A 19,171-nucleotide genomic window follows, 5' to 3' on the forward strand; every position below is an offset into this window, starting at 1 on the left:
ACAGTGCTTGGATCCCTGGATGCTTAGTTAATAAAACAAAGGCCCTTGTTTCACTTGTTATCAGGTATGTACAATGACAATGTAATGGGGTAGTTAAATTGTATTCAAAAATAATAGGAGGGGTCAATCATGTGGAAAAGTGTAAAAAGTAAGAATCTATCTTGTTGCTCTGAATTTTTAATATTTATTTCATCCAGGTATGCTTATGGTTGTAAAAAGCAACATCAATAGAGATGGATAAAAAAGCAGACACTGGGCAGGAAAACAATGACAGGATATTACAGATATAAATCCTTGATGGAAGTGCTTATATTTTGTTTAAGCATTTAGTTAATAATATTTATTGATGTCTTATTATATTGCAGGCACTGTATTCAGTGTTTACATATATTTTCTCATACTATCCTCACTATAATCCTATTAGGTGCTGTATGATTTCCTGAGGCTGCCGCAACAAATTACTACAATCTCGGTGGCTTAAAAAAAAACAGAGATTTATTTCCCTTGCAGTTCTGGAGGACAGAAGTCTGAAATCAAGATTTCAGCAGGGCCATCCTCTCATCCTCTCTCTAAAAGCTCTAGGGAAGGATTCTTTCTTGCTTTCTCCAGCTTCTTGTGGCTTGTGGCTGCACAACTCCAATCTCTGCCTCCACTTTCACATGGCCTTTTCCTCCTTTGTGTCTGTGTCTTTTCTTCTTCTATCTCTTATAGGAACATTATCACTAGATTCGGGGTCCAACCACATAATGCAGGACAACCTCATTTAGAGATCTCGAACTTAATTACATGTGCAAAGACCCTTTTTCTGAATGAGGTCACATTCACAGGTTCCAGAGGTTAGGACATATCTTGTTAGGGGTCACCATTTAACATACCACATATGGGTTCCAGAAATAGTCCCATTTTACAAAAAAAAGAAGCAAAGGCTTACAAAGGTTAAATAACTTGCCTAAAGTCACACAGAAAGGAAGTGACGGCCATTAAAATTCAACACTATTTTATCTGACTTCAGAGCCCAAACATGTAACTATTATCCTGCATTGCCTCTCCTAAAAATAAACAGGCCAAATGGCTTGGCAGTTCTGGAAATCAATGAGCAATTAATTAATTAATACCTGTAAAAGGAAATATTTCAGAATATCTTCCTCTTTATTAAACTTTAAAAGGCTGACTTATTCATCACAGATAGAGGCCTGACTAAGTACTAATGGGAAAGCATTTTGTCTCTTGTTATCACTCACATCATTTGCTACTTTCTATCACCATGAGTCCAAGCTATCATCCCCTTTTCCACTAGATGAGAGCAACAGCTTCCAAACTGGCTCTACCTCCAGCTTGCCTTGTTTTCATCATTCTTCTGTACTGCAGGTAGTATTTCTTCCCTGCTAAACCATATCCTTCATCTGGCTCACAAAGCCTCCATCATTTCCCCCTTGCTCTTTTCTACCTTGCATTCCTCCAATAACAAGCCTCATGCCAGCCAAGGTGGTCTATTTTCAATCAAGTGTACAGATCCTAAACTGGGATTTTGAACATTTTGTTCCTTTGCCTGGAACTGTTCTCCATCTTCATTTTGCTTCTTCTCTTCAACCCTATCTATTTATCCTTTGGATTTCAGTTTAGTCTTTGTTTCCCAAGGGAAGCCTTCCCTTTTTTACCAAGCATGGGTCAGATGTCCTTCCTCTGGTGAGTGCCCATAACCTCTTATATAACACTTTGCTGATTTTTTTTTTCTTCTTTTGTAATTGTCTCTTTACTTCTCGGATTTCCTTTTACCAGTGTGTAGATTCCAGGAAGGAGAGATCATGTCTGTTTTGTTCATCTCTAGTATCCCCAGTGCCTAGTACATAGCCTGTAATCTAATTACCACCAAATGAATATTTGTTAAGTAAATTATTGAGTATGGAAGGTGAGAAAATACATGTCCTCTTTGTTCTAATTGGAAAGGGGCAGGGTTAAGGAAATATGGTAAACATTTTCTTTTCTCATTGGGGAACATAGTTCTCCTACTAATGTGAGAATGTGCTCTATTTTTCAGAAAGACAGCAGGAAATAAAGAGCTCAGACTTTAGATTTAAATAGCCCTGCATTCATCAATACTCCTTTCATTCATCAACACATAGTAACTGCTAAATCTTTTTAATAAATCTGTTTGAATCTCTATGTCATTCAACCCATAATTATAAGAGTGGTGATGTAGCCAGGAGCTCTTGAGCCAGTTTATCTGGGTTTGAATTCTAGCTCTGTTAACTTAACACAAGTTACTTAATACTATGCACTTCAGTTTTCTCATCTGAATAATGGGGATAGAAACAGTACTTGTCTCAGCCTGGTGTAGTGGCTCAGGTCAGGATCACTTGAGGCCACGGGTTTGAGACCAGCCTTGGCAACATAGTGAGACCTTATCTCCCCAAATAAAAAATTAAAAAATTGGCCAGGTTTGGTGGCATGTGCCTATAGTCCCAGCTATTCGGGAGGCTTAGGCGGGAGGTTCGCTTGAGCCCAGGAATTGGAGGTTACAGTGAGCTATGATTGTGCCACTGCACTCCAGCCTGGGTGACAGATTGAGACCTGGTCTCTAAAAAAAAAAAAAAAAAATTAAACAATACTTATTTCATAGGATTTTTATATGGATTAAAATAATTAATATATGTATTAATAAAACAGAAAAGCACATGGTAAGTGATTGTTATATGTTACCTGTCATTACCCACTGAATGTAGGCTCCATGAGGGAAAGGATTTTTGTCTTTTGTTTACTGCTCTCTCCTCGATGTATAGCATATATTAAGTGCTCAGGGAGTAATGAATTGAATGAATGCATGTTTTGGAATAGATGTGTATGCTACATGTCCTGTGCTACAAACAGATGATAGAAGGACAAATGAGATGCCCCTGCTCTTTAAGAGGCTTTTAAGAGTTTGAGTCCCGCCTTTCCACATATTCCCAACTCCTTAATATCTTTGCTCTGCACATGCTTAGTGTTGTTGTTAGCTCTCAAGCATACATTATCAGAATGCTCTCTGATAACAGGACACCCTATTTCTCCACTCTATCTGGTAAAAAGAAGAAAAGAATGGGTCCCGTTTCAGAATTGAGGGAGTTCCAGTGTGATGGCTCCTCTTTTTTCTGTGAAATACAAATTAAGGTACATTGGTGAGGTGGCTGATGCAGAGAAGTGGTATGAAACTGCTAATGCTTCATAATACTCAGGTTTTCCCACCCTTCATGGACATATAAATCCCAGCTTGCCTTGCGGTTAGGTGCATCCACATATCTGAATTCTGGCCAAAGTAAATGTGGGTGGATGTGATGTATGCTGACTCATTTCCCATGAGAAAATCTCTGGATTCCCTGTTTCTCTAAATTATAGCTGAGGAGGTTTCTGACCATTTAGAGAAAGTTGAATGATTGAACCATCATCTTTCAATTCCAAACCCACTCTTCTACACACTGCTTTGTGATTCCGGAGTAGGATCTTAGCAAATTGCATGCCTTCTTTGCCGGGTGACTCTATTAGTCTCTGCCAATAGGGAACACTAAAGAGTCCAAAAGAAAGGAAGATAGAGTAAGAGACTTCCTCTTTTATGTCTCCTTTCTATTCCTGTTAGTATTACACTAACAGAGACCCTTCACCTTAGCAGCAGCAGTTGGTACTGATCTTCATATTTTATTCCAGTACTTATAGAACAAATTTCACTGTGTCCTCTCAGAGGGAACACCCAGACAATGGCTCTCTTCAACTGTCTGGGGCCCTGCTCTGTGGCATCTCCCCTAAACTTCTAGATTCTATAATTCTTACCTCTTATCTTTGGTCTCTGACTTAGGGATAGTATGTGCTTTCCGGTGATACTGTCTCTGTGTTTTCTCAGGGTTCCATTATTTGTTTTCTCAATTTTCTAAAATCTATTTAACCTATTCCTTATACTATTTTTTTTTTTCTGAATTTCTGATGTGGTTTATTCTGGTTGGATGCTGGCTCTAAGTATGAATTTACAAAATATTGTAAAAGGCCCCAGATCTCTGAGTCACTGTTTGGATAAAGTTTGCTTAAAGACAGCTACTCTACCTAGAATAGCCATGAGCGAGATAAACTAATTAATTTAAGCCATTGAGGGGTGGGTTGAGGATGTGGAAAGAGTATGAAAATCAATTAACCTGAAAATTGTAGTAAGATTGCCAGGGCCCTGGTTAACTAATTCTAAGTCATACTTTCCCTGGTTGAATAGTACTTAGCTGTCCAGATATAACCATGTGAGATGGCAGATGGGATTCATCAAGATTTGGGTTTCTGCTCCATGAATGGAACTGGGAAACAGCTGAGTAAAGGAAGAAAATAATGAGGTATAAAATAATTTTTTAAATAGTTTACATTTTAGTTGAAAATAAATATATCTATTTTCCAGTTTCTATGCATTTCTTTAAATTCCCTTTCCATTCCATGTATTTCGTTTGTAGGAAAATTACAGAGAAAAGTGAAAATTTACTTTTTAAAAAATCACATTTCATTTGATCCATTTGATAGCTGAGAGATCAATACATCATTCTAGTTAGTTTTAATTTTTTTTTTCTTTTTTAAATTTCAGCATATTTTGGGGGATACAAATGTTAAGGTTACGTATATTGCCCATGCCCCCACCTCGAGTCAGAGCTTCAAACGTGACCATCCCCCAAACGTTGCACATCTCACTCATTATGTTCGCATATACCCATCCCCTCCTCCCCCCTCCCACCCACCCGACACCCGATGAATGTCATTCCTATATGTCCACTTAGGTGTTGATCCGTTAATACCAATTTGCTGGTGAGTACATGTGCTGCTTGTTTTTCCGTTCTTGAGATACTTCACTTAGTAGAATGGGTTCCAGCTCTATCTAGGAAAATACAAGAGGTGCTATATCACCATTGTTTCTTAAAGGTGAATAGTATTTCATGGTATACATATACCACATTTTATTAATCCACTCATGTATTGTTTGGCACCTGGGTTGTTTCCACAGCTTTGCAATTGTGAACCATGCTGCTATAAACCTTCGAGTGCAGGTGTCCCATTTGTAGAGTGTCATTTGATCTTTTGGGTAGATGCCCAGTAGTGGAATTGCTAGATCAAATGGTAGATCTACTTGTATCGCTTTGAGGTATCTCCATATTGCTTTCCACAGAGGCTGAACCAGTTTGCAGTCCCACCAGCAGTGTAGGAGTGTTCCTATCTCTCCGCATCCACGCCAGCATTTACAGTTTGGGGACTTTTTGATAAAGGCTATTCTTACTGGAGATACGTGATATCTCATTGCAGTTTTAATTTGCATTTCCCTGATGATTAGAGATGTTGAGCATTTTTTCATATATTTGTTGGCTATTATTCTGTCTTCTTTTGAAAAATTTCTGTTCATATCCTTTGCCCACTTTTTGATAGGGTTGTTTGATTTTTTCTTGCTGATTTTCCTGAGTTCAAAATAGATTCTAGTTATCAGCCCTTTATCGGATGTGTAGCTTGCGAAAATTTTCCCCCAGTCTATGGGTTGTCTGCTCTCTTGACAGTTTCTTTGGCTGTGCAGAAGCTTTCTAATTTGATCATGTCCCATTTATTTATTTTTGTTGCTGCTGTGATTTCCTTTGGGGTCTTCTTCATAGATTATTTGCCTAGGACAATGTCTAGTAGAGTATTTCCAACCTTTTCCTCTAGAATTCTAATAGTTTCATACCTAATGTTATTTTAGATGAACCTATTTGAATTATAGATATAAATGCTAAAGTATTGGTCTGCCTTACTGATATCAAACTTTAAGGGTTTGTTAAAGCTCTTGAATATTGTTTCTAGGGTCTGTGGTTGTAAAATATTTTTAATTTAGTTTAAGTGTATTTTTGTTTTTGTTAGATAAATATCTTACTTTGAATTGATTTTAATTAAACTGCATGGAATAATTTATATCATGCCAACAGTTTACATGAAAATAAAGAATATTAAAATACAATTAAAACAGAAGCACAATATCTGACAGATGTAGTAACCCTGGGAATATTTAATTTTAAGTCAGATATCCATTTGTACAGATATTGTGCACAGGAGTTGAAATTTTGGTCATTTCAGTGAACCAGATGGAAGGTCATTTTTCTTTAGTTATGAGGCAAAGTTATGAAGAAAAGCTGTCACAAAGTATTCCATCAGCCCATCAAACCACAGACTGAGGAGTGGGAATTTTCATTATGCATAATGCAAGGCATCTAACCAATCTTATTGCACTGAATTTCAATATATATTCAATTCAAGGAGAAGGAATTCAGAACATTTTATGCTTTTCTTATGGCCCTAGAGCATACCAATATCAATTCAAAACAATAATCATATTATGAGTTGGTAATATATTGTGCATGTTCATATGAAAAATTTCCATTACAGAGTGTATTCATAAAGTAGATTTTCAACAAATCTATGCGAAAAGAAAACATCTTCCATGACTATTAAAATGAAATGTTTATAAAAACTCTGCCAACCATTGTGGTACTAACACTTCTGACCCCTTTAAAACTCAATCACATTGTCAGCTATACTTGGCACATGCAATGATGTATTGCTACTTTATATTTAATTGCTGGACAAAGATTAGAGTTCCTTATAGATATTGCATATTTCAAATATCAAGAGCACAGCATCTGTTTTGATGACACAAAAATTAACTAGCTAGTCACATAGTTATGAGACAAAAAGCCAAAATTTTTTTTTATGGTATTAGCTGGAATTTTGGCTTAATGTGGGTGGGGAACTTTCTCACCACTGGTTATCCATATGTTAGGCACATAAAATGGTGTTTAAAATATTGGTGAATAAAAATAGAGCTAAGTTTAACATTAAATCATTATGGGGAGCTCAGTAATTTACAAAGTTCAAAACAGCGAATAATAATTGTTAAAAGCATATATCTTGATATGCAATATCTTATATTTTGAAGTAGTGGATTCATTTATTGTCTCCTCCACAGTTTAGTATGAACTTCCCTATGTATGTTACATACTTATTGCCTAACTTATCCAATCTTAAAAAACTTATAGAGTTATTTGTTTTCCAGTCATTATTATTTTTATCATTGAGCTTTTGTGAATTCTTTCTTTTTTTTTCTTGAGGACTGTAGGAGTACATTATAGAGAGAAAAATGTGCGTTGTTCTATGTATTAAATATTTTAGCTATAATAAATGATTATTGCAGAATCTTGTTTACCACTAACAGTGTGCTTTAATTACCATGATTGATGTCCTTCCATATGTCATTTCAAGAACTACTAGAATTCCACTGTGCAATAAAAAATATTCCACACTATAATATGGGAGGCTAGTTTGTGCCAGACATTGTGTTAGGCACTTTGTATACATTATCTCATGTATGCAGTATACTCTGCAAAGTGCTCCACTTTGCTATTAAAAAAAATGAGGATTCCCACATCTTTGCAATTGTGAATTGTGCTGCTATAAACATTTGAATGCAGATGTCCTTTTTATAAAATGTCTTTTTTCCTTTGGGTAGATACCCAGTAGTGGGATTGCAGGATCAAATGGTAGTTCTATTTTTAGTTCTTTAAGGTATCTCCATACTACTTTCCATAGAGGCTGTACTAGTTTGTAGTCCCACCAGCAGTGTATGAGTGTTCCTATTTCTCCTCATCCACACCAACATTTGTAGTTTGGAGCTTTTGTGGTATATGTATACCATGGAGTACTACTCAGCCATTAAAAAAAATGGTGAACTACCTATTGTATTATCCTGGATGGAGCTGGAGCACATTCTTTGAAGTGAAGTATTACAAGAATGGAAAAACAAGCACTACATGTACTTGCCCATCAAATTGGTACTAACGGATCAACACTAAGGTGCTCATATGGTGGTAATATTCATTGGGTGCTGGTCAGGTGGGAGGGGAGAGATGGGGATAGGTAAATTCACACCTAACAGATGCCTTGTGCGCTATCTGGGAAATGGTCATGCTTGCAGCTCTGACTTGGCGGTGCAAAGGCAATTTATGCAACCAAAGCGTTTATGCCCCCATAATACTCTGAAATAAAAATTAAATTAAAAACTGAAGGTTCATAGATAACAAGTATATTGCCCATGATCCCCTAGCTACTAAGTGATGGAACAGGAACCTTGTTTGTCGCCTGAGTCCAGAACCTCTTTTTTTTTTTTTTTTTTATAAGGAAAAGGACTTTATTTCTTATAGTTATAGAGGCTTAGAAGTCCAAAGCTGTTGAGAGCAAGCAGAGAAGAAAGGGGGATTGTACCCAGAATAAAAGCTATCTGTGTAACAAAACATTTGTACCCCCTTAATATTTTATTTTATTTATTTTAGCATATTATGGGGGTACAAGTGTTAAGGTTACTTATATTGCCCATGCCCCTCCTCCCCCCTCGAGTCAGAGCTTCAAGTATGTCCATCCCCCAAACGTTGCACAGCTTACTCGTTATGGTTGTATATACCCCTCCCTTCCTCCCCCCTTCCCCCTCCTGACACCTGGTAAATGTTACTCCTATATGTCCACTTAGGTGTTAATCTGTTAATACCAGTTTGCTGGTGAGTACATGTGGTGCTGGTTTTTCCATTCTTGAGATACTTCACTTAGTAGAATGGGTTCCAGCTGTATCTAGGAAAATACAAGAGGTGCTATATCACCATTGTTTCTTAAAGCTGAGTAGTATTCCATGGTATACATATACCACATTTTATTAATCTACTCATCAATTGATGGGCACTTGGGTTGTTTCCATAGCTTTGCGATTGTGAATTGTACTGCTATAAACATTCAAGTGCAGGTGTCTTTTTCATAAAGTGACTTTTGAACTTTTGGGTAGATGGCCAGTAGTGGAATTGCTGGATCAAATGGTAGATCTACTCTTGTTGCTTTGAGGTATCTCCATATTGCTTTCCACAGAGGTTGAACTAGTTTGCAGTCCCACCAGCAGTGTAGGAGGTTCCCCTCTCTCCGTATCCACGCCAGCATTTATTGTTTGGGGACTTTTTTGATAAAGGCCATTCTCACTGGAGTTAAGTGATATCTCATTGTGGTTTTGATTTGCATTTCCCTGATGATTAGAGTTGTTGAACATTTTTTCATATGTTTGTTGGCCATTATTTTGATTTCTTTTGAGAAGTTTCTGTTCATGTCCTTTGCCCATTTTTGATAGGGTTGTTTGATTTTTTCTTGCTGATTTTCCTCAGTTCTAAATAGATTCTAGTTATCAGCCCTTTATCAGATGTGTAGCTACTGCTTCCCACTTTTGTAACAGATAGTGCTTTTGGCTCTTTCATGTGAGCAGTTCTTTATGCCTTAAGTTGAACTTCTCTGAGAGTCTAACCCATCTTAGGGGCATCTCTGACACATGAGGAAGATTGGCTATCCCCATGGTTTTTTTTTGTCCTGTAACAGGAACACTCAGCAGGATCTTGTTAGTTCTACATGGTAATTACTCCTGATAGAGATTTTGCAGCTGGTAAATTTGGCTTGCTTAAAGTTCTTAACCTACCTGGCCAACTTTAACATATAAAAAAATCATGAATAGTTTGTGTTTTAATTATGTGATGGCCAACACTGGTAATGAAAGAGAGAAAAGGGTGTGTGGAGAGAGAGAGAGAGAGAGAGAGAGAGAGAGAGAGAGAGAGAGAGAGAGAGAGAGAGAGAGAGAAGCGAGGTATTTTAAAATCTAAATGATCTTGCATTTATCAAACCTTTTTATTCCCAAAGATGTTATAAGAGAGAAAAACTTCTTTGTAAATTATTTTTGTTTTCAGTTTTCTGAAATGTTATAAATACTAGTGGTAACTAATAAAAAATAGCGGCACAGTTGTAATGGGGACACTTAAATATTAGCTTTCAAGTGGCTCTGAATGCAGAATTAGATCTCAAAGTCCTTTTATGTCTTATGGGCCTAGAAAGCCCTTCATCAAATGGGGAGCACAAGGGATTGATTATAAATGACTTGCATAGTTTTGGTGATCTTTTTGGAGACTCATGTGAATACAACATATAATTCCATAGAAATTTCTCTGAACTTTATATTAACTTTCTATTTAATTACTAATACTCTTTGTTAAGTATACTTCCATGCTGAGAGCTTTAAAATAAATTTTGGACAGCCTCAGAAAGCTGTTCATAAAAGTGATCACAAATAACGAAGGATAATGTCTTTTCTCACTTTTTCTCATTCTTTGAAAAGTAAAATGTAGAAAGCTATTGTTTATTTGTCTTTTCTACTTCCTGGTGGACTGTTTAATCCTAGCACGCTAAAATTGGGATTAGAAGGATAAAGATTCTACTTACAACCTGTGGGAAATTTGCTCTCTCCATGTATCAGTGTTCTCATCTATAAAATGGGGGCAGAAATATGAATGCTGCTCACATCATAGGTGTTGTAGACAGTATATTATAGTGGTCAAGCACAGACTTTTCCATTAAATAACTTAATAGATGTGTGACCTTAGCAAATTAATTATTTAATCCATTGGAGCCATAGACACTTTAAGAAAATGTAGTTAACAAAAATCTTCCCACATCCATTATTGAAAGAATTAACTGCAATGTTTGTAGATCTCTTAGCAAAGTTCCTGGCTATAAAATAACAGTGAAATAAGTAGTAGTTATAATCATATTAATAATGTATGTGACAAGTTATAAACAGTAATATTTTATACAAGTTTATAATATATTAATCTTAATTTTTAGTACTTTAGATTATTTGGTTTATTAAAATATTTGGGACTTCTAACTAGTATACAGAAAGGAGCTACAAGACTGGTTGCATATTTTGGATAGTTTGGAAAGATAGCCCACTATGTCATTGATGTACTGGTACTTCTGGATGAAGAAATCTTAGGCAACCAGCCAAAATATGAGGGAGAATTTGGTTGAAAATTTGGAAGTGCACATATTGGGATGCATAGGTAGATTGTAACACTGAAATTTTGACTTCTATAGTATCCGTCATCTCAAGGATAATAATGACTTCAAGGGTTTTGTGGATTTAATGAGACAATACACATGAACGTCCAGCATGTTCTTACCATGTAATAGCTACTGAATAGAGGTATGTTATTTTTCTTTGGAGCATAAATTGCTTGAAGGGAAGGATTATGATATTTGCTCTCTGCTTCTCAAACATACTGCTTTGTATAGAGTAGATGATTAATTCCATTTCCTAACAGTTGCAGTTTATTCACTGTTAAATGTATTATAGTTGTTCAGGCAGATTTTTATTTATTATTTTTTACTATTTTATTTATTCAGTCAAGTTGTGCTAAGGACCTACTTTGTGACAGATTCTGTGGTACATGTTAGTGACTCTAAAATGAATATGACAAAACAGAGTTCCCACTTTTACAGAAATAATAGCCTAGTAGAGAAAGCACCTAACTACACAAATGATTGTAATACACTTTAAGTAATTAGATATAGCTCAATGTGGATACACAGAGGGAGTAATGCTAGAAGTATAAAATTCAAAAATGGCACTCTGTTTTCCAAACTATCAGATATTTTCAGGGATAAAGAATTTACTTATCCCAGTTATCTTACATTTTGTTAACATCATAAAATAAAATGCCCAAGATTACTTAAACATATCTATAGGCAAAACGAATAGTACTCTGTTAGTGATTTCTATTAGTAGCATCAACAATGGTGAATAAAAGAAATTCACAGAAATCTCTAAGCCCTTAGCTGAACATTCTATGTTATAGATGACTCTCTTGTGGTTAAAATCATTTGTTGTACTCTTGTTTCCAAGTTGTTTGCTACTATATATTATAAAGACTACAACTTCTTGCCCACTTTGGCTCTAGCAAAATAGAAAATCCTGGTTGGTTTTGATTTATCTTCTTAGTACACAAATTCTATTTTTTTCCACAGGCATTTTTATAGATAGTCTTTTTAAATAATTCAGATATACTATTTATACTCTTTTCATGATATTGCTTATCTGACTTGTGCTGAAGAAAATTCCATAGTCCTTTTGAAATATTTTCTTGCTAGCTTTTTTGATACAAATGAGCCTTTTCTTAAGAATGATGTTTATTTATTCATAATTTATAATTATAAAAATTATTTATTTGTAATTTTATATTTTTATTTAAGTAATTAATACACATTATTTTTTAAAAATCAAAGCACTTAATGTCTTATAATGAAAAAATATTTTTCCCCTGCTCCAGTGTTTCCATTCCTCAAATCCTCTTGCTAATTCTTTTTTGTTTTTTCTAGTAACTTCCTCTATTTCTTTTTTTTTTTTTTTTTTTTTTTTGAGACAGAGTCTCACTTTGTTGTTCAGGCTAGAGTGAGTGCCGTGGCGTCAGCCTAGCTCACAGCAACCTCAAACTCCTAGGCTCAAGCGATCCTCCTGCCTCAGCCTCCCGAGTAGCTGGGACTACAGGCATGCGCCACTATGCCCGGCTAATTTTTTATATATATCAGTTGGCCAATTAATTTCTTTCTATTTATAGTAGAGACGGGGTCTCGCTCTTGCTCAGGCTGGTTTTGAACTCCTGACCTTGAGCAATCCACCCGCCTCGGCCTCCCAAGAGCTAGGATTACAGGCGTGAGCCACAGCGCCAGGCCTCTATTTCTTAATAAAATGCTTATCTTCTTGATCTAATAATTTTATCTTCTGATTTCTACATACAATAGTTGAAGATTAAACTCTTTTGCAACTGCACATTTTGTGGTAGATTTCTTATATTAATGGACCCAAATTTTATACCTTGCTATGTTTATACCTTTCACAGATGTCTTCCCAAACTGTCTGAACTTTTCTATATGGTTTGCTTTTATACTGAGACCTTGGCAAAACTGTTCAAGGAGAGACTTGAAAAAGCATTGGGACACTTTTACTTCCTCTCTTGGTTCCCTGCCAGTGCTATGAAAACAAGTCCAGTTTAGCCTGTTGAAGGATGAGAGACTGTGGATCAGAGCTGAGTTATTTTAGCTGCAATCATTCTTTTTTTTTTTTTTTTTTTTGAGACAGAGTCTTGCTTGTTGCCCAGGCTAGAGTGAGTGCCGTGGCATCAGCCTAGCTCACAGCAACCTCAAACTCCTGGGCTCAAGCAATCCTGCTGCCTCAGCCTCCCGAGTAGCTGGGACTACAGGCATGCGCCACCATGCCTGGCTAATTTTTATATATATGTATTAGTTGGCCAATTAATTTCTTTCTATTTATAGTAGAGACGGGGTCTCGCTCTTGCTCAGGCTGGTTTCGAACTCCTGACCTTGAGCAATCCGCCCGCCTCAGCCTCCCAAAGTGCTAGGATTACAGGCGTGAGCCACCGCGCCCGGCTTGCAATCATTCTTGACCTTTCACACTTTAGCTGACCTTCCAACTGACTGAACACGCTTGGGTGAATGCAGTTTAGGCTTGGGTGAAGCCTAAACCTGTGGAATCATAACATGTTTTTAGCTATTTGATCTTGGTGTGAAATACGTTGTCTTCTTTCCCTTTCCAAATATGGTTTTATCATATTATCTATTCTATCTAGCTCCTTCCTTTCACCACAATCTCCACCATCTTTTTAAATTTTTTTTTCTGAATTCTCTTGTCTCATGCTCTAATCTGAAATTGCTGCTTTCTAGATATGTGTTTCATCCAGGAACTTCTACTTGCTACTCTTCTAGCAAGTAGATAATTCTGCCATTATCTGGAATCTATGAGTTTTTCCTTTATGGTTAACTTCCTCATTTTCCAAGGTATATTCTCTAATTCCATCCAAGAAAATGTGCATGTGAGCTATATATTCTCAGTACTTAAAATATAAAATTGTCTTTGTTATATACTCAATATATTCAACTCATTTGATATTTTGATTTCCTAAATTAAATTTTTTCTGAAAAACTTGAGAGCATTTACATGTATTTTGGGGCACATACAGCTATCTAGAAGTCCAACAATTATTCTTACTCTCATTCCTTTTTATATAGCCTGTTCTCCATCTTTCTAGAAGTATTTAAGATCTTTTTCTCTGGATTTATTCATTGTACCATCAAAGAATCAACTGAGCACCAAAATAATAAAGTGAGCTTGTTTAGAATGATGTTTAGAAAACTGGAACTATCCATGGACAAAAAAAGGCTAGATTTATATTAGCACCACAGACCAAGGTAGAAGGTGAATAAAAGGCCAAAATGAAAAAGGTCAAAATATAAAGCTATTAAAAGAAAAAATAGAAAAATACTTTGGTGATCTATGGAAATAACTTCTTAAAATTTCAATAGAACAAACATTTAAGATAAAAAAGTTGAATTTGGTCACATCAATATAAGAAATTTTTGTTCATTAAAGTATGCCATAGACAAAGTTAATAGATGACAAATATAGTTAGAATGTTTACAGTATCTAAATGAAATTAAATTAGAATGTCAAATACCTAAGAAGTCATGCAACAAAAAAATTCAGTAATATCATTAAGAGAATGGGCAAATAATGTGGAACAGATACTGTAAAAGAAAATTAAAAGCCAATAAACAGATGATGAGATGCTCCAAATTATTAGTATTCAGAGAAATTAGATTTTAAAATTTCAATGCAATATTATTTACAATTACTGTTATTGGATGAGCAAAATTGAAAACTCAATAATGCTAAATGCTGGTGGGGATGTTGGGATACAGGGACTGTCATGCCCTGTTAGTGGAAGTACAGATTGGAATAGTCATTCTGGAAGCAGTCAAGGTAATCACACTAATGCTATTTGATCCAGCAACGGTGGTCCTTAGAATTGCAGTTATTCTAACATTGATTGATAAGGGAGCTTGTAGAAGCATGCCTAAAGAAGAATTATTAGTATTGGTGGGCACATGGAGGTAATGTGGGTCTTCATATCCATACCATGGAATATTATGTATAGGTTAGAAGCAATTAGATTAAATGTACACATTGTCACTTGTGTAGAACTAAAAGTCATAGTGCTTAGAGTGAAATAAAAAGACATAGAATTAGATATATAACAAAATAATGTTTCTTTTTGTAAATAAATCTCATCTCATCTCATTTTGTCTTATCTCTGTGTCTAGCCTGTATATGGCTCATATCTCAGCATTCCTCCAAAGATGGGTTATCAAACTCCTTGGGGGTTCTATGTGACAGAACTTCATTTTTATTTGTGTCTCTTTTTTTCATGTACTTCAGATTGTTAGTGAGTTTTTAAGAGACAAACACAATTTTACTTTTTGTATGCTTCATAAAAATCACATTTTATATTTGAGCTTGTAGTATACCCTAATCCAAGACCATAAAAATTTCAATAAATATTTAGTGAGCATCTATCATATACTAAGCACTATGACAATGTCTGCAAATATAGCAATGAATAAGATAGATAAACATAAACCATGGCTTCCTGAAGGTTACATAATAAATTATCATGTGTATGTGTGTTGGGGGGAGTGTAATGAATTCCTATATCTTTATGTCACCTCAGCATTCATTTTGAATACAAGTTTAACTTTCTTATACCAGAAGCAAGGCTCAGTCAGCCCAGACAGTTTCCAGTTCTACATCACACCCAAATGGCTCAAGCTGGTGGCCAGAGGTAAGAACTTAGACTTAGAGACATCTCTTCTGCCTAGCAGACTGGGTTTCCCTCTTTCAGGCATTTGCTGTGAACTTAAAGTGACACACACCCTATTCCCTTATACATATTGCTTGTTTCCATACTTTTCTCTCTCTCTACCTGACTCTTCATTTCTGCCTTGTGTGGCCCAGGGGTGGAGGACTGCCCTTCTGACTTATAATGTCCTCCTTGCCCAGGATCTGTAAATAAACATTTTTGAACTTGTCTCCTATTGTGGTAGCATATTGAATTTGTGCCTTCCATCGGAAGAACCAAGGGCTGCCCAGGCTGGGTTTTCTTGGGACGCTTGGAGATCACATGGTCGGGCTTCCATTGCCAGAGCAATGGTCAGGCAGACATAAATTGGACACAGGTCAGACAAGAGCCACAACGGCGTCTGCCAGTATAAGTGTTTCCCATGTGATGGGTTGACTGGTTGTAGGTCAGATAACTAGGCATTAAGCCATCTACCAGGTAAAAGCAGTATCTTGTGAAAGGCACACTGTAAATACCCACATCCAGCTCCCCTTTATTTCCCACTAGGGCAGAGTTGCTAGCCACTAGAACCCCAATTTAGCTGGGGATTCTTAATACAGGGGTAATATAAATATTTATCTATTTACAGCAACATTTATACAACAAATATTTTTAACTGTTTAGTGAGGTCCTGGCACTGGGATTATAGCAATGAGCAAAAGAAATATGATCTCTGCACATTGAGTTTGAATAATTAATTGATTACAACTTTGCTTGCTATCAATGAAAATTATAAGCTCTTTTATCAACCCTTATAGAATTTTATTGGTAGCATTAATATTTCACTTATACTAATCAATACTGTGGTTATTTGTCTATTGTAAGAGATCTTTTCTTAAACTAATGTACATCTCCCTAGGATAGAAACTTTTCTGGACATGTTTGGACATATTTGGTGGACTTGTGAGCTGCTGCGCAGGAACTTTTTGAATATATTTTTGAAGATCCTTGAGAAAGAACATTTAGCTGAAATGTGTAGATAAACTCAGTTAAACAACCAAACAAGCATTAATCTATCCTTTCATATCTTTTGGGGCACAGATTAGTGTAACCACCAGGATATGCTAATTTTTTTATTAATTTTTTTTGAGATATTGATTGAGGCATCTATTGTGGCTGGTTTGTTGCCAGGAGGTCAAAGCATATCATAAAGTGAGAAAAAGGGTCACTCTCCTGTATCTGTTCAGAAGATATTATGTTTTCAGCACATTGTAGACTCCAGAGAACAATCTGCTGTCTGGAGGGTCACATGTTGGGCAGTACCTGAAACAGACAGAAATGGTGTCCAGTAAGGGCCAGTAGTTTTTTTTTTTTTTTTTTTATTGAAAGTGGCTCAATGACAGTTACTAGAGGCATTATTAGTGCATCTGCCCTTTCCTTTCTCAGAAGGGGCTGTCTCTCTGGATGGTGGGGCATAGGAGGAAAGGGAGAACTTGGCCAATGCCAAGTAATTTAGGACTTATTTCTGAGTGCACATGAAATACCCTAGGAGATGGATCTTCACATCTTCTACCTGGTTTTGGAAAGCTTGTTTGGGAGCTAGAGCTTCTTGATTAGGAAGTAGCGGGACAAGAGCCAGAAATTCCATGGGCATATGTATGGTTCTTAGTTCCCTTTCTTGATCGAGGTTCATGGATAGCAGCTGCTGGGTATGATACCAATAATACCAGCTTTTCTGTCTTCTACTATAGCATGTAATAGGTATTCAAATGATTATTGAGTGATTTTGCATGAAAAAAAATCTATTATTTTATAAGGAATTTAAGAAGTATATAGAAAATTTTTTGAAAAGTGTATTTAATCAAGTGTGAGAAGCTGAAACTTTTTGAGAGAAACAAGTCAATAAGCCAGCCTCCAGAGAAAAGAAGGAAGTGAATGACATAGTCTTCCTGAAAAACTACAGAATTGTGTTATACTTGGCCTTATTTGAGATTTAAAATTGTGAATGGTATAAAAAAATGGAACACTCCTTCCATTTTATTTTAGGCTATAATTTTAGATCACAGGTTCAGTAGACAGAAAAAAGCTTATTTCAAATAAATTTAAATTCAAAAAATAAATAACAACCTTTAAAGCTAAAATTGGACTGCTTAGATAAATCCTTATTCAGGTCCTTCTCTCAGAAAAACATAGGGTGATTTGCAGGAGGTAGGGAGGTTAGGGAGCACAGAGTGAAACTGGGTCTTTAATTAAGTGACTAGCAGTTAAATTCCATGCAATTTAGTGAAATACTTACTGAATGTTTGAAGCAAGGAAATTCTGTAATAAAGGCGGAAATGGCATTTACCAAGGTACTCTCTGTGACCATGGTATTGTACTTCAAGAACCAGGAAAGTGGGATGGATTTGGGCATAAATTCACCAGTTAACTTACTCTATTGCTAGCAAAAGGACCTTCACAGAATATATTTCTATAAACGGCTTTGCTCACAAATAGTATAATAATAGGATTCTTAGTATGCTCCTTTATAAACTGCATCTTGCATTTTAACAGTTATCCTTGTCACCTGGTAAAAAATATTTTAAAAGGACCTACTCTAAAAAAAAAAAATTAAGGACGATCTACTCTAAGAGGCACATAATGATCAGAACTTCATTAGTGGATGCCTTGTCCTTAATAAGTCATACTCCTTAACTGGCCACCAGGACTAATTTCATGGATGTATGAACTGTGTGTTAGCACATGGTTTTTTTTTCTATTTTTTTTTTTAAGAATGGCCCTGGGCTGGTTGCCGTTGAAATGGGCAAGTCCGTGAAACCTGGGAAAGTGGTGCTGGTCCTGGCTGGATGCTACTCCTGACAGAAAGCCTTCATCATGAAGAACATTGATGATGGCACTTCAGACCATCCCTACAGCCTTGCTCTGGTGGCTGGAATTGATTGCTATCTCTGCAAAGTGACAGCTGGCATGGGCAAGAAGAAGATGTTAAAGCGATCAAAGATCAAGTCTTTTGTGAAAGTTTATAACTACAATCACCTCATGCCCACAAGATACTCTCTGGATATACCCTTGGACAAAACTGTTGTCAACAAGGATGTCTTCAGAGACCCTGCTCTTAAATGCAAGGCCCAATGGGAGGCCAAGGTAAAGTTTGAAGAGAGGTACAAGACGGGCAAAAATAAGTGGTTCTTCCAGAAGCTGCGGTTTTAAGTGTTTTTTTGTTTCTGTCATTAAAAGTACTTAAAAAAAAATGGACCTGTATTTGGTATAAGGCTCAGATGTCTTCATCCTGAAGCTCTTAACAATTTTTGAACTATATGCCCTGCACTTTTATTTTGTACTGGGCTCTGAAAATTGGGTAGCTGGTCCTGCTCACCATTTAATTTTGTAGTATCTCCCCAGATAGAAATAAGTATCTGTATACACTCCTGAACTGCTAAGAATCATTTAAAAAAAAGAAAAGAAAAACAAGAAATCTTGTTAAGATTAACAGTTTATTGACAGTGATACTTCATTACTTATTTTCACTCTGGATTAGTATCAAAGAAATGTAATGGCATTATCACTTCATGTTCTCTTTAAAAATGGGTTCTCTTCTTTTTTTTCTCTTCTCTTTC

General features: G+C 36.1%; 1 pseudogene; it reads left to right on the forward strand.

The window, feature by feature from the left end:
• The first annotated feature begins 18,353 nt into the window (after positions 1-18,353).
• Positions 18,354-18,805, forward strand: LOC109730741 (large ribosomal subunit protein eL27-like; annotated as a pseudogene).
• Positions 18,806-19,171: the final 366 nt, after the last annotated feature.

This window comes from Microcebus murinus, chromosome 4 (assembly GCF_040939455.1).
Source record: "Microcebus murinus isolate Inina chromosome 4, M.murinus_Inina_mat1.0, whole genome shotgun sequence".
In the NCBI taxonomy this organism is placed as follows: domain Eukaryota; kingdom Metazoa; phylum Chordata; class Mammalia; order Primates; family Cheirogaleidae; genus Microcebus; species Microcebus murinus.